The sequence below is a fragment of the Saccopteryx bilineata genome, chromosome 5 (genome assembly GCF_036850765.1).
Source record: "Saccopteryx bilineata isolate mSacBil1 chromosome 5, mSacBil1_pri_phased_curated, whole genome shotgun sequence".
Lineage (NCBI taxonomy): Eukaryota > Metazoa > Chordata > Mammalia > Chiroptera > Emballonuridae > Saccopteryx > Saccopteryx bilineata.
Window position 1 is genome coordinate 207,653,438 of NC_089494.1, and position 16,049 is coordinate 207,669,486.

Consider the following 16,049-nt stretch of genomic DNA (forward strand, 5'->3'; position numbering starts at 1 on the left):
AACAAAACAAAGAACAAAAACCACATGATCTTATCAATAGATGCAGAAAAGGCTTTCGATAAAATACAACACAATTTTATGTTTAAGACTCTCAACAAAATGGGTATAGAAGGAAAATATCTCAACATGATAAAGGCCATATATGATAAACCATCAGCTAACATCATATTAAATGGCACTAAACTGAAGACTTTCCCCCTTAAATCAGGAACAAGACAGGGTTGTCCACTCTCTCCACTCTTATTTAATGTGGTACTAGAGGTTCTCGCCACAGCAATCAGACAAGACAAAGAACTAAAAGGCATCCATATCGGAAAAGAAGAAGTAAAGGTATCACTTTTTGCAGATGATATGATCCTATACATCGAAAACCCCAAAGAATCCACAAAAAGACTACTAGAAACAATAAGCCAATACAGTAAGGTCGCAGGATACAAAATTAACATTCAGAAGTCAATAGCCTTTCTATATGCCAACAATGAAACAACTGAGAAGGAACTCAAAAGAATAATCCCCTTCACGATTGCAACAAAAAAATAAAATACTTAGGAATGAACATAACAAAGAATGTAAAGGACTTATATAATGAAAACTATAAACCATTGTTAAGGGAAATTGAAAAAGATATAATGAGATGGAAGAATATACCTTGTTCTTGGCTAGGAAGAATAAATATAATCAAGATGGCTATATTACCCAAAGCAATATACAAATTCAATGCAATTCCCATCAAACTTCCAATGACGTTTTTTAAAGAAATAGAGCAAAAAATCATCAGATTTATATGGAACTATAAAAAACCCCGAATAGCCAAAGCAATCCTAAAGAAAAAGAATGAAGCTGGGGGCATTACAATACCTGACTTCAAACTCTATTATAGGGCCACGACAATCAAAACAGCATGGTATTGGCAGAAAAATAGACACTCAGACCAATGGAACAGAATAGAAAGTCCAGAAATAAAACCACATATATATAGTCAAATAATTTTTGATAAAGGGGCCAACAACACACAATGGAGAAAAGAAAGCCTCTTCAATAAATGGTGCTGGGAAAACTGGAAAGCCACATGCAAAAGAATGAAACTGGACTACAGTTTGTCCCCCTGTACTAAAATTAACTCAAAATGGATCAAAGATCTAAACATAAGACCTGAAACAATTAAGTACATAGAAGAAGACATAGGTACTCAACTCATGGACCTGGGTTTTAAAGAGCATTTTATGAATTTGACTCCAATGGCAAGAGAAGTGAAGGCAAAAATTAATGAATGGGACTACATCAGACTAAGAAGTTTTTGCTCAGCAAGAGAAACTGATAACAAAATAAACAGAAAGCCAACTAAATGGGAAATGATATTTTCAAACAACAGCTCAGATAAGGGCCTAATATCCAAAATATACAAAGAACTCATAAAACTCAACAACAAACAAACAAACAAACAATCCCATAAAAAAATGGGAAGAGGATATGAACAGACACTTCTCCCAGGAAGAAATACAAATGGCCAACAGATATATGAAAAGATGCTCATCTTCTTTAGCTATTAGAGAAATGCAAATCAAAACAGCAATGAGATACCACCTCACACCTGTTCGATTAGCTATTATTAGCAAGACAGGTAATAGCAAATGTTGGAGAGGCTGTGGAGAAAAAGGAACCCTCATACACTGTTGGTGGGAATGTAAAGTAGTACAACCATTATGGAAGAAAGTATGGTGGTTCCTCAAAAAACTGAAAATAGAACTACCTTATGACCCAGCAATCCCTCTACTGGGTATATACCCCCAAAACTCAGAAACATTGATACGTAAAGACACATGCAACCCCATGTTTATTGCAGCATTGTTCACAGTGGCCAGGACATGGAAACAACCAAAAAGCCCGTCAATAGATGACTGGATAAAGAAGATGTGGCACATATACACTATGGAATACTACTCAGCCATAAGAAATGATGACATCGGAACATTTACAGCAAAATGGTGGGATCTAGATAACATGATACGAAGCGAAATAAGTAAATCAGAAAAAACCAGGAACTGCATTATTCCATACGTAGGTGGGACATAAAAGTGAAACTAAGAGACATTGATAAGAGTGTGGTGGTTACGGGGGGGAGGGGGGAATGGGAGAGGGAAAGGGGGAGGGGGAGGGGCACAAAGAAAACAAGATAGAAGGTGACAGAGAACAATCTGACTTTGGGTGACGGGTATGCATCATAATTGAACGACAAGATACCCTGGTCTTGTTATCTTTGAATATATGTATCCTGATTTATTGATGTCACCCCATTAAAAAAATAAAATTATTTAAAAAAAAAAAAACAATAAGCCAATATAGTAAAGTCACAGTATACAAAATCAATATACAATAGTCTACTGCTTTTCAATATGCCAACAAAGAAACTTTAGAAAATGAACTAAAAAAACCAACCCCTTTAACAATTGCAACAAATACAAATAAAGTACCTAGGAATAAACTTAACAAAGGATGTGAAAGACATACATTCTGAAAACCACAAAACATTATTGAAAGAAATTGAAGAAGACTCAATGAAATGGAAAAAATGTTCACAGGTTGGAAGAATCTAGTTAAAACAGCCATATAACCCGAAGTAATATACAAATTTAATTCAATTCCCATCAAAATCCCAATGTCATTTTCTAAAGAAATAGAACAAAAAATTACCAGGTTTGTATGGATCCATAAAAAAACCCAAACAGCCAAAGCAATCCTGAAGAAAAAGAATTAAGCCGAAAGTATCAGACTACCTGACTTCAAATTATACTAATGAGCCACGATAGTCAAAACAGCATGGTATTGGCAGAAACCAGACATACAGACCAATGGAAGAGAACTGATAGTCCAAAAAAAAAAACAAACCACATATATATGGACAGATAGATCATCTTTGACAAAGCAGCCAAAAACACACAATGGAGAAAAGAAACCTCGTCAATAAATGGTGCTGGGAAAATTGGAAAGCCACATGCAAAAGAATGAAACCTGACTACAGTTTGTCCCCCTGCACAAAAATTAATTCAAAATGGATCAAAGACCTAAATATAAGACCTGAAACTATAAATTACATAGAAGAAAACACAGGTGTACTAAGCTCATGGACCTTGGCCATAGAGAACAATTTATGAATTTGACCTCAAAAGCAAGAGAAGTAAAGACAAAAATAAATGAATGGGACTAGATTAAACTATATAGCTTCTGCACAGCAAAAGAAACTGACAACAAAACAAATAGGCAGCCAACTAAATGGGAGATGATATTTGCAAACAACAGCTCTGATAAGGGGTTAATATCCAAAATATATAAAGAACTCACAAAGCTCAGCAACAAACAAGCAAACAATTTAATTAAAAATGGGGAGAGGACCTGAACAGACACTTCTCCCAAGAGGACATACAGATGGCCAATAGGTATATGAAAAGATGCTCATCTTCACTAGCCATTAGAGAAATGCAAATCAAAACTACAATGATACCACCTTATACCTGTTAGATTGGCTATTATCAACAAGATAGATAATAACAATTGTTGGAGAGGCTATGGAGAAAAAGGAACCCTCATTCACTGCTGGTGGGAATGCAAATTTGTATAACCATTATGGAAGATAGTATGGTGGTTTCTTAAAAAATTAAGAAAAGAATTAGCATATGACCCAGCAATCTCTCTACTGGGTATCTACCCCAAAAACTCAAAAACATTGATTCGTAAAAACACATGCACCTCCATGTTTATCACAGCATTATTCACTGTGGCCAAGACATGAAAACAACCAAAGTATCCCCCAATAGAGGATTGGATAAAGAAGATATGGTACATATATACAATGGAGTACTACTCAGCTGTAAGAAATAATGACATAGTGACATTTACGACAACATGGATGGACCTTGAGAACATTATCCTGAGTGAAATAAGTAAATCAGAAAAAGCTAAGAAATTTATTTCACACATAGGTGGGATATAAAACTGAGACTTATGTACATAGATAAAAGTGAAGTGGTTACCAGGGGGAAGGGTGGAGCCAAGGGTGTAAAGAGGAAGAAATATAAGGTAGCACAAAACGATTTGATTTTGGGTGATGGGTATACAACATCAACAGTTCAAATGCTATAGAAATGTTCAGCTGAAACCTATGTACTCTTATTGATCAATGTCAGCCTGTTAAAACTAATTTTATAAATAAATTTAAAAATTAAAAAGATGTAAATAAATGGAAAAACACCCCTTCAAATAAATAAATATGTAAATAAATAAATATTACTGTACATCTACTATATTTAAGATCCAATACAACCTGACCAGGCAGTGGCATAGCAGATAGAGCACTAACCTGGGATGCTGAGGACCCAGGTTCAAAACCCCCAAGTTGCCGGCTTGAGCACAGGCTTATCTGGCTTAAGCACGGGGTCACAGACATGAACCCATTGTCGCTGGCTTGAAGCCCAAGATCGCTGGCTTGAGCAAGGGGACACTGGCTCTGCTACAGCCTCCCCACCCCCCACCCCAGTCAAGGCACATATGAGAAAGCAATCGATGAACAACTAAGATGCCGCAGCTATGACTTGATGCTTCTCATCTCTTTCCCTTCCTGTCTATTCCTCTCCCTCCCTCTCTCTGTCACACAAAAAAAGATCCAATACAGCAAACAGAAACAAATCAAGACATGATACCTGCCTGACCAGGTGGTGGCGCAGTGGATAGAGCATCGGACTGGAATGCGGAAGGACCCAGGTTTGAGACCCCAAGGTCGCCAGCTTGAGCATGGGCTCATCTGATTTGATCATAGCTCACCAGCTTGGACTCAAGGTCGCTGGCTTGAGCAAGGGTTACTCAGTCTGCTGAAGGCCCACGGTCAAGGCACATATGAGAGAGCAATCAATGAACAACTAAGGTGTCGCAATGAAAAACTGATGATTGATGCCTCTCATCTCTCTCCGTTCCTGTCGGTCTGTCCCTGTCTATCCCTCTCTCTGACTCTCTCTCTCTGTCCCTGTTAAAAAAAAAAAAAAAAGACATGATACCTGACCTCAAAATTATTATAATATAGCTGAAGAAACAAAGCAAATATATAAAACAAATGTCACCAACAATGAAAGGTAAGGAATACTAATGTTAAGATATGAGTTATTTGTAAGTAATGCTGATCAAAAAAGAATCTATTATGTTGGAAGTGATAGATATCTATAATAGATACATTTATAATCACAACAACAATTAAAAAAAAGGGTACCTAGGAATAAATTTAACCAAGGAGGTAAAAGACCTCTGCTTGAAAAATTATATGATACCGAAGAAAGAAATTTAGGAAGGTACATATAAGTAGAAGCATATACCATGCTCATAAATAGGCAAAATTAACATTATTAAAATGTTCATACTACCCAAAGCAATCTATAGATTCAATTCAATTTCTATCAAGATTCTAATGGCATATATCACAGAACAAACATTCCAAAAACTTATATGGAACCACAAAAGACCCCAAATAGCCTTAACAATCTTGAGAAAGAAGAACAAAGTTGCAGGTATCAGCTACCTGATGCCAGACTACACTACAAGGCCAGAGTAATCAAAACAGCATGGTACTAGCCCTTTCTAGGTAGCTCAGTTGGTTAGAGCGTCATCCCAACATGCTGAGGTTACGGGATTAAATCCACACATACAAGGACAGGGATAATACAAGAATCAACCAATGACATCATGAATAAGTAGAATACCAAATTGATGTTTCTCTCCCTCTCTCTCTCTCCCTTCCTCTCTCTCTAAAGATCAATAAGTAAATAAAAAATTTTTAAATAGCATGGTACTGCCTGACCAAGCAGTGGCGCAGTGGATAGAGTGTCGGACTGGGATGCAGAGGACCCAGGTTCAAAACCCCGAGGTCACCAGCTTGAGCACAGGCTCATCTGGTTTGAGCAAGGCTCACCAGCTTGAGCCCAAGGTCGCTGGCTCGAGCAAGGGGTCACTCAGTCTGCTGTAGCCCTCTGGTCAAGGCACATATGAGAAAGCAATCAATGAACAACTAAGGTGTCACAACGAAGAACTGATGCATCTCTTTCCCTTCCTGTCTGTCCTCTCTCTGACTCTGTCATGAAATAAATTAATTAATTAAATTAAAATAGCATGGTACTGGCATAAAAACAGGCATAGAGATCAATGAAACAGAGTAAAAAGCCCAGAAATAAATCTATGCCTTTATGGTCAATTAAAGGAGGAAAATATCCCAAGAAAGTAAAATCTTTGGAAAATAAAAACAACTCAATGCCTAGCACTCAGAGAATAAACCACAAATATGAAGGACTATATTTAAAATAAAGAAACGATGTAAATACAAAGAAATATTATATAAGAACAATATTTGAAATATAAAAATGTAGATACAAAGAAATATTTATATAAGAACAATATTTAAAATATAAAAACTATGTAGATACAAAGAAATGTTTATATAAAATACAATTAATTAAAAGATACATTTTAGCAAGGAGTCATATGTGTGCCTGAATTTCCTTAGTAGTCCCCTTGACTGAAATCCTTCAATGTCTCCTCACCACACAGAGATTTACAATCGTCCTCTGGTTTCTGCTCCATTTCTAGCTTCATTTCTCACCACTCCCCCATCATCACTTTTTACCCTTCACCTTTCTGAAAGATACTGCAGTTTCTGAAATCTAGCACGCTTTCTCATGCCTTCTATTCAGAATGCCTCCTCTCCACGTTCTTCTAATAACAAATTCCAGCCAATTCTTCCAGACCTAGTACAAGCAACTGTGTTTGAGTCCATCAGCCTGTTTTGTGACCTTCTCTGCACCTTCAATAACTGTATACAATCCTCTATACCATTTCTTCTATAAAATTGTTAATTTACATGTGGCTTTCCTACTAAATTGTGGGGGAAGAGATTATTACTCATATTTGTGTCCTCAGAGTCTGAAACCATAATAAAAGCTTAATGAATGACAAACAGGAAATGGAGGGCTTCAAGAACATGAATTTTTTCTTGTAAAGTTACTTATATAAGTAATTTTAATGTCTTTAAATTAAACTATGGGTATTTTATTTACTTATTTATTTATTATTTTTAATTCATTGAGAGGAGGGGAGGAAGAAACAGACTCCCACATGCACCCCTACCAGATCCACTGATGCTCTGCCGATCTGGGGCCATTGCTCCATTGCTCCAACTGACCTTTTTTTAGTGCCTGAGGAAGAGGACATGGAGCCATCCTCAGCACCTGGGGCCAAATGCAGAAGGGAGAGGAGGAGGGGGGTGGGGTGGGTTGGAGAAGCAGATAGGCGCTTCTCCTGTGTGCTCTGACCAGGAATTGAACCCGGGACATCCACATGCCAGGATGATGCTCTAACACTGAGCCAACTGGACAGGACCGACAATGAATGTATTAAGCAAAAGTACTTTCTCTCTTTTCAGAATAATTTTGTTCAAGTTAGGCAGCAGCTTCTTAATGGCTATGGTTACATGTCATCAGACTGTAAACCGACTTGTTAAAAGTCACAGAACAGCCCTGGCCGGTTGGCTCAGCGGTAGCGCGTCGGCCTAGCGTGCGGAGGACTCGGGTTCGATTCCCGGCCAGGGCACACAGGAGAAGCGCCCATTTGCTTCTCCACCCGTCCGCCGCGCTTTCCTCTCTGTCTCTCTCTTCCCCTCCCACAGCCAAGGCTCCATTGGAGCAAAGATGGCCCGGGAGCTGGGGATGGCTCTGTGGCCTCTGCCCCAGGCGCTAGAGTGGCTCTGGTCGCAACATGGCGACGCCCAGGATGGGCAGAGCATCGCCCCCTGGTGGGCAGAGCGTCGCCCCTGGTGGGCGTGCCGGGTGGATCCCGGTCGGGCGCATGCGGGAGTCTGTCTGTCTCTCCCTGTTTCCAGCTTCAGAAAAATGAAAAAAAAAAAAAAAGTCACAGAACAAAAATATTGTGTTACTGCCAGAATTGAACCACAGCTGTCCTCTAAATGATGTCCCAACATTCCACTGCAGGGCAGTTTATTCACAGATTTCATCCAGTCCTTAAGCTTTAGATAAAAAACATAAACCGGCCAGGCCACATACTAAGATCAGTAGCGGAAGAACCGGTTCCTTCTCTTTGTCACCTGAGATGCACACAGGACCTGAAACGTCCTCAACGATGTTGGCTTGCAGCCGGTTTATCATACTATAATATTTTGGAAGAAAGGAATGACTCCCTGAATGGGGAGAAAATGGGAAGAGGGGGAAAGCAGAATGCTAAGCAGAAGCTTCTGAGGCTTTCAAGAAATAAACCCTTTTCAAATCAGCGACCTTCAGTACCAGCAAAAAGGAGGGGAAGTCCACAGTGTAATAAATTCACACAGGCCTGAGGGTTTCACTCTAAGACAAACTTCTCCTTTCACAAGTAAAAGGGAAGACCCTTATTCTCACTGTGACAGCGACTCGCGCTGTGCACATAACTGAACAGACCGTCCTGGCTCCCTCACCAAAAAGACGGAAGGCGGGGGCGGCCGCAGTTGACAAACAGAATCCTGCTCTGCACGGCTTTGGGGTTATATCAGTACAGGTTCCTCTGGGGCAGGTGCTGGAATTGATCCAGGCAACAAAAGGTTAAGACTGTATCCAAAGGGAAACGCAATTATCTGATGTCAACAAGGCTGACAACCCTTGGCTCCTTTCCCAGGACTGTGAGAAATGCCTGCAAAATCTTCTCACCAGGTTTCTGTTTCTCCTAAAAGCCCTGCCTGGCCATAAATGGCCACTTCCACGGGATTTTTCTGTCCTTCTGCCCAGTCAGAAACATGTTTCCTGAGGTTTCAGGAGAGCTTCCAGAAGGAGGCCTGGGAAACGCGGGGCCAAGGAGGCCGAGGCGGAGGGAGGGTGGCCTCTGCTTCCCCAGGGAGGGTGGCCTCTGCTTCCCCAGGGAGGGTGGTCTCTGCTTCCCCAGGGAGGGTGGTCTCTGCTTCCCCAGGGAGGGTGGCCTCTGCTTCCCCAGGGAGGGTGGTCTCTGCTTCCCCAGGGAGGGTGGTCTCTGCTTCCCCAGGGAGGGTGGCCTCTGCTTCCCCAGGGAGGGTGGTCTCTGCTTCCCCAGGGAGGGTGGTCTCTGCTTCCCCAGGGAGGGTGGTCTCTGCTTCCCCAGGCCAAGCCGCCGGGCCTAACGGGGCGCAGCCCCACCCCCCGGGCCTCTGCAGCCGCCCTGCCAGGCACCACCATCAGCCCTTCTGCATAATAAGATGGGGCCTCGAGTGACCCCTGGCTGACCCCAACACCTCCTTTCTCTTGTCCAAAAGGCCTCCGTCCCAGTCGCTGCAGCCCACAGACGAAGGACCCTCCTAAGCCTTGACCATCGGCCTCCGCTTAGTGACCAGGCCCCTTCTAAAGCAGTCGGGCTCTTTGGCTTCAGCCCGGCTGGTGTGGGAATTGCAAAATGGGTCCGCTCCCGGGTCTCCCCATGGAAGAGAGGCCTCCTCGGGTCAGGAGGCTGTGGGACAGCAGGCGACGGGGAGGAGAGATCCCCAGGGGTACAACCACTACCTTGACCACTACGTAGTTCTCCTGACGCGTCAGCGTGAGCAGCAGGGACACCAGAAGTGTCTCGAGAGCGGTGCAAGGGGCGTAAGCTGTGGCAGTAGCTTCCCCACGGAAGGTTCTGGAAGTTGGCTGGCTGGACACGCGCAGTGCGGGCCTCAGCCCCGCAGGGAACCCGGCTGCATTGCGCAGGCGCAGGCACAGTGTGAAGCCAGGCTGGTAGCCTTTGTTCCTTGGCCCCTTCTCTCAGTCCCCTAAGCACATCTCGTGACCACATGCCGTGTGCCAGGCTCTGTGCTCCGACTGCTCTCAAGGGCCTGTTACTACACACCTCCCTTGTCGTGGCAGAGGGGCTGACCATAGGATTGCAGATAAACTTAACGTTGGAAGTGGGCTGAACCAGGACAGGCGCAAGGTGCCATGAAAGCCTGTGAAGGAGGACCTGGCCAAGTCTGGGATGCAGGGAAGTCTTCCCAGGGGACAGGCCTGCTGCCTATCTAAAGTGGGTAAGATTGCTACCCAGTATGGTAGGGAGGCAGAGCAGGCACAGCATTTCAGGCAGGGAAACAGCATGGGCAGAAACAGAGCGATGGGAAAGAGCATTGTCCCTTTAAGGAACTGCGTAAAGAAAATGTGATGATGCAGTTAGGCAACAAGGGGTTGGCAAGGGTAGACCTTGCTGGGCCTCAGTGTTTATTCTAAGAAGTTTTTGTCTTGCTGAAAGAATGGTCACTAGCTGCTTTGCAGTTAAAAATGCATTATTGCCACTTTTTTTTTTTTTTTTTTTTTTTTTTTGAGTGAGACAGGAGGGGAGACAGATGAGAAGCGTTAACTTGTTCTGGCACCTTAGTTGTTCATTGATTGCTTTCTCATATGTGCCTCAAGGGGGCATTTCAGCAGCGCCAGTGACCCCTTGCACTCACCTCCACCCTATGCATGGTCAGTCATTACAAAAATTAAGCATAAACAAATGAATAAGCTGTATCTCCACAGTTTTCTTCAAAAAGATTTCTGTAGTGTTGTATGTAAGCACTAGTAATCCATCTAGAAACCAGTCCAAGAATGTGTACCGTGTAACAGAAAATAGTAATATCTGTTCTTCTTTACTTTACAGCATGCATTCTCAGTTGGGGAGGTGGGGAGCGTTGTCCTCACAGAAACAAAATTGGATCTTAGGGAGACTAAAAAATTCTCAGATATTAACACCAAAGTTCACCCTTACCCAACAAAATCTTATTTCTTAATACTGTCATATGTTGCTTAATGACTGGGATTTATTCTGAGAAATGTGTTATTAGGTGATTTCATCATTGTGTAAAACACCATAATGTACTTACACAAACCTTGATGATAAAGCCTAATCTACACCTAGGAGATATTGCAGGTTGGGTTTCAGATTGCCACAATAAAGCAAGTATCACAATTAAATGATTTATAATCTTTTTGTCAGTGAAGGGCTTGCCTTCAGCTTGTAAAAAAATGCAACTTTTGTAAAGCACAATAAAAAGAAGTATGCCTATGTTATATGGTATAACTTATTGCTCCTCAGCTACAACCTGCACAGCATGTTATTGTACTGAGTACCATAGGTAACTATAATACAATGGTGTTTGTGACTCTAAACATAGAATAGGTACAGTAAAAATACAGTATAAAGGACAAAAATAGCCTGACCAGGCAGTGGTGCAGTGGATAGAGCGTTGGACTGGAATACAGAGGACCCAGATTCGAGACCCCAAGGTCACCAGCTCGAGCGCGGGCTCATCTGGCTTGAGCAAAGCTCACCAGCTTGGACCCAAGGTCGCTGGTTTGAGCAAGGGGTTACTCAGTCTGCTGTAGCCCTCCCCCCCCCATCAAGGCACATATGAGAAAGAAATCAATGAACAACTAAAGTTCCACAACGAAAAAAAAAATTGATGCTTCTCATCTCTCTCCCTTCCTGTCTGTCTGTCCCTATCTATCCCTCTCTCTGACTCTCTCTCTCTCTGTCAAAAACAAACAAACAACAACAACAACAGAAAAGATAAAAATAGTAAGTCTGTATAGGACACTTATGAAAGGAGTTTGCAGGACTGGGAGTTTTTCTGGGTGAGTGAATGAGTGAGTGGTGAATGAATGTGAAGGCCTAGAAAAGGGGTTGGGAACCTATGGCTCGCGAGCCAGATGTGGCTCTTTTGATGGCTGCATCTGGCTTGCAGACAAATCTTTAATAAAAAAAAATAACATTAAAAATATAAAACATTCTCATGTATTACAATCCATTCATTTCCTACCGCTCATGTTCATGGTTGCGGGTGGCTGGAGCCAATCACAGCTGTCCTCCGGGACAACACCAAATTTTTATTGGATAATGCATAACGTACACGGGTCGTTGTATGGCTCTTACGGAATTACATTTTAAAATCTGTGGCGTTCATGGCTCTCTCAGCCAAAAAGGTTCCCGACCCCTGACCTAGAACATTACTATATGCTACTGTAGACTTTTAAAACACTAGACACTTAGCCTACACTACATTTATTTTTTTAAAACTTCTTCAATAATAAATTAACCTTGACTTATTATAACCTTGACTTATTTCTAACTTTATAAACCTTTTAATTTTTTTAACTTTTGACTCCTTTATAACACATTAAAACACAAATACATTGTACGGTTGTACAAAAACATTTTCTTTCTTTATACTCCTATTCTATAAGCTTTTTTCTATTAAATTTTTTGTAAAACTTTTTTTTTTGTTAAAAACTAAGACACAAACACACCCATTAGCCCAGGCCTACACAGAGTCAGGATTATGAATGTCACTGCCTTTCACCTTCACATCTGTCTCACTGGAAGGGAAGGTCTTCAGGGGCAATGACATGCATGGAGTAGTCATCTCCTATGATAACAATGCCTTGTTGTGGAATATCTCCTGAAGGGCCTGCCTGAGACTCTTGAGGTGTCACTCTTTTCAGAGATTATGTCCATGATGGTTTGCTTGGGTTGTTCCTTATTTTTATCACAAATTTGCTTGTAAGCAGATACTGCACTATGACCATTCCTCTTGTCGACAAAAAGGAACCTTTGTAGATTTAAAGGAAGAAAAGGGGTTTGGGGAGAGGGGGCGTCATTTGAGGACATGTTCAAGAGCAAAGTTCCAAGAAGCCTTGAAACAGTGCTCCAACTTTAGGAAAGTAAGGGGATGCTTACACAGGCAGGAGAATGAAGAAAAATATAGCTGTGCGTCAGCAGTTTTATTTACATACATTCTAGGATTAACACTTTCACATCAGGTGAAGAATGTACAGATAAGTTAGGGTCCTAAAGCACCTGGAGTTGGGAGTCATGGGAAGCAGTCTGGAAGCGATTATTTCTCCATTTTTATCAAGGTGTAGAAAGAACAGGCACTTCCTTTTATAATCATTTATCTTTTTAATTGGAGCTGTTGGAAAGTGTACATGGCTGGTCCCTCAAATGGTTATTGATCAAGTTGGAGCAACCGCTTAGTCAGATACCCTTTTTTTACTCTCTATCAACCTTTTGCTGTTGAGCTCCATGTTTTCAAACATTCTAAGGAACTTGTACGGTCTGCAAAAGCTTCTGCTAAACCCTCCACTGTGAAGTTTCTTCTTTTTCTTCTTAAGCAGTTTCTTTTTCTCTTGCCTCTTCTCTAGCAAGGCATTCCTGTCCCAGTCCCAACAACTGCTCCTACATCATTTCCTCAGGAATAACTTCTATGAGATCCTCAAAGTCATCTTCATCGACATCCAGGTCAGAGTTGTTTACCATCTCAGCCACAGCCTTGTTGATTTTTGCAAGCTTACACTATGACGTTACAACAGCTACAACATCACTAGGTTATAGGAATTTTTCAGCTCTGTTATAACCTTATGGGATCACTGTCGTATATGTGGTTCATTATTGACCACAACCTTATGCAGTACATGACTATTTAATTTTTTCTTTAGGGAGAAATTTAATTTAATTTAAATTTAAGTTTAATTCACCTCAGGAGAGGAACTAATGAAATAAAAGGTCCAGAAACATTGTTCTACATTAGTGTAGAACAATAATGGAACATCCAAATTTTTTTTTTTTTTGTATTTTTCTGAAGTTGGAAACGGGGAGGCAGTCAGACAGACTCCCGCATGCGCCCGACGAGGATCCACCCGGCACGCCCACCAGGGGGCGATGCTCTGCCCATCTGGGGCGTCGCTCTGTTGCAACCAGAGCCATTCTAGCGCCTGAGGCAGAGGCCACCGAGCCATCCTCAACACCCGGGCCAACTTTGCTCCAATGGAGCCTTGGTTGCGGGAGGGGAAGAGAGAGACAGAGAGGAAGGAGAGGCGGAGGGGTGGAGAAGCAGATGGGCGCTTCTCCTGTATGCCCTGGCCGGGAATCGAACGCGGGACTCCTGCACGCCAGCCCGACACTCTACTACTGAGCCAAGGAACGTCCAAATTTTAAGATCACCAGAATAAAAGTACATTTCTTAACTTCCCCTGCAGCTAGGTGTGGCCATATGAATAAGTTCTGGCTTATAAGAAATGATGAAAACTGATGAATACAACTTCCAGAAAGGATCTAAAAAAATAAAAATAAGGAACAAGACCTTTTCTGCTTCTCACCATCCTGTACTTGAAAAGCAGACAGGGTGGCAAGGCTCCTTAGACCATGTGCCAGAGGCCAGCAACCTAGAGATGGCAGTGAAGCAGTGAGATAGAGAGAGCCTAGGAGATCTCATGGAACAGAACCACCCATATGTACTTTAATCCACCTGCCTCTGTCAGGGAGAAATGCATTTTTATCTTGATAGCCACTATTATTTTTGGTCTCAGTTACATACAGTCAACCCTTTACTCTTTCCTTGTAATTGTGATTTTAAAAAAAAATCAAATTTACCATCTTAACCATTTCTAAGTGTATAGTTCAATAGTCTTAAGTATATCCGCATTGTTGTGCAATAGAGCTCTAGAACTTTTTCATTTTGCAACAGTAAAACTCTATACCCACTAAAGACTAATTTTACCTCACACTTATCCCCAGCCATTGGGAACCACCCTTCTACATTCTGTTTCTAAGATTTGATTGTAGCTACTTCAGTTGAATATTTGTCTCTTTGTGACTGGCTTATTTCCAGTGGTGGGATTCAAATAATTTAACAACCAGTTCTCTGCCCTAATGACCGTTTTATGTATAAAAGAACTACACCAAAAGGTAGTTTATTTCATGCATTTAATACTTAAGTAAAAACAATAAAAGAGGTACACAAAACTAGATTATGTTATAAAAATTTTTAAATATTAATGGAAAATATTAAATAATACCTGACAAAAACCAATAAAACTCTTATTTCCATATTGCTTCTTTTCTTTTTTTATTACAGAGACAGAGTCAGAGAGAGGGATAGACAGGGAAAGACAGACAGGAACGGAGAGATGAGAAGCATCAATCATTAGTTTTTCATTGTGCGTTGCGACACCTTAGTTGTTCATTGATTGCTTTCCCATATGTGCCTTGACCGCGGGCCTTCAGCAGATTGAGTAACCCCTTGCTGGAGCCGGTGATCTTGGGTCCAAGCTGGTGAGCTTTTGCTCAAATCAGATGAGCCTGCGCTCAAGCTGGCGACCTCAGGGTCTCAAACCTGGGTCCTTCCGCATCACAGTCCAACGCTCTACCCACTGCGCCACAGCCTGGTCAGGCACCATATTGCTTCTTGATTGGCGTCCTCACTTCCTACTGAAGTAACAAACGTGAAGAATTTACAATGTAGTATTTCATCAAAGGTATAATGAGTTTTATGAAATGAATAAATATTACAAACATAGTTCTGTCAAATTTTTTTCCCCTATGGACGGAATGAACATTACTACGGGCACTTAGAATATGCTGTTGTGCAGATGAACATTAAAAAAAAGTAAGAAATGTAAATTTTTGATTTGCACATTGAGCAGCTGCCCAGGCGCCCACCTTAGAACCCTGATTACAAGTGTCATTTTAACTGGTTTACCGAAGTCAACAAAAAATTAGGTATTGGTTCTGCCAAACCATTGGAAACTGGCTGAATCCCACCACTGCTTATCTCCCTTAACATAATTTCCTTAAGGTTCATCCATGTCGTAGCATGGGACAAGATTCTCTTCTTTTTTTAAGGCAACATAAAATTCCACTACATGTATATACCACATTTTCTTCACCCATTTATCTGTCAGTTGACAATTGGGGCACTTCATTTTTGCAAATAAGACTGTTATGAATAATATTACTGTGAACATGAGTTTGCAGATATCTTTTTGAGATCCTTCTTTGATTTCTTTAGGGCCTATTCCCAGAAGTGGAATTGCTGGATCATATATGGTCATCCTATATTTAATGTTTTTGAGGAGCCTCCATATTCTTTTCTATAATGGTAGCACTGTTTTGCATCCCCACCAATAGTGCACAGGGTTCCAACTTCTCCACACCATCACCAACATTTGTTATTTTCTATTTATTGATAAGTGGCATCCTGATGAGTATGAGGTGACATGTTA

General features: G+C 41.3%; 1 protein-coding gene across 1 annotated transcript in view; it reads right to left on the minus strand.

Moving 5' to 3' along the window:
- ART3 (ADP-ribosyltransferase 3 (inactive)) overlaps window positions 1-9,668 on the minus strand; it is a 159,585-nt gene extending 149,917 nt beyond the window's left edge. The window contains exon 1 of the mRNA XM_066233722.1: window positions 9,543-9,668. The gene's annotated coding sequence lies outside the window, so the exon portion shown is untranslated. The remainder of the gene's footprint in view (window positions 1-9,542) is intronic.
- Window positions 9,669-16,049: the final 6,381 nt, after the last annotated feature.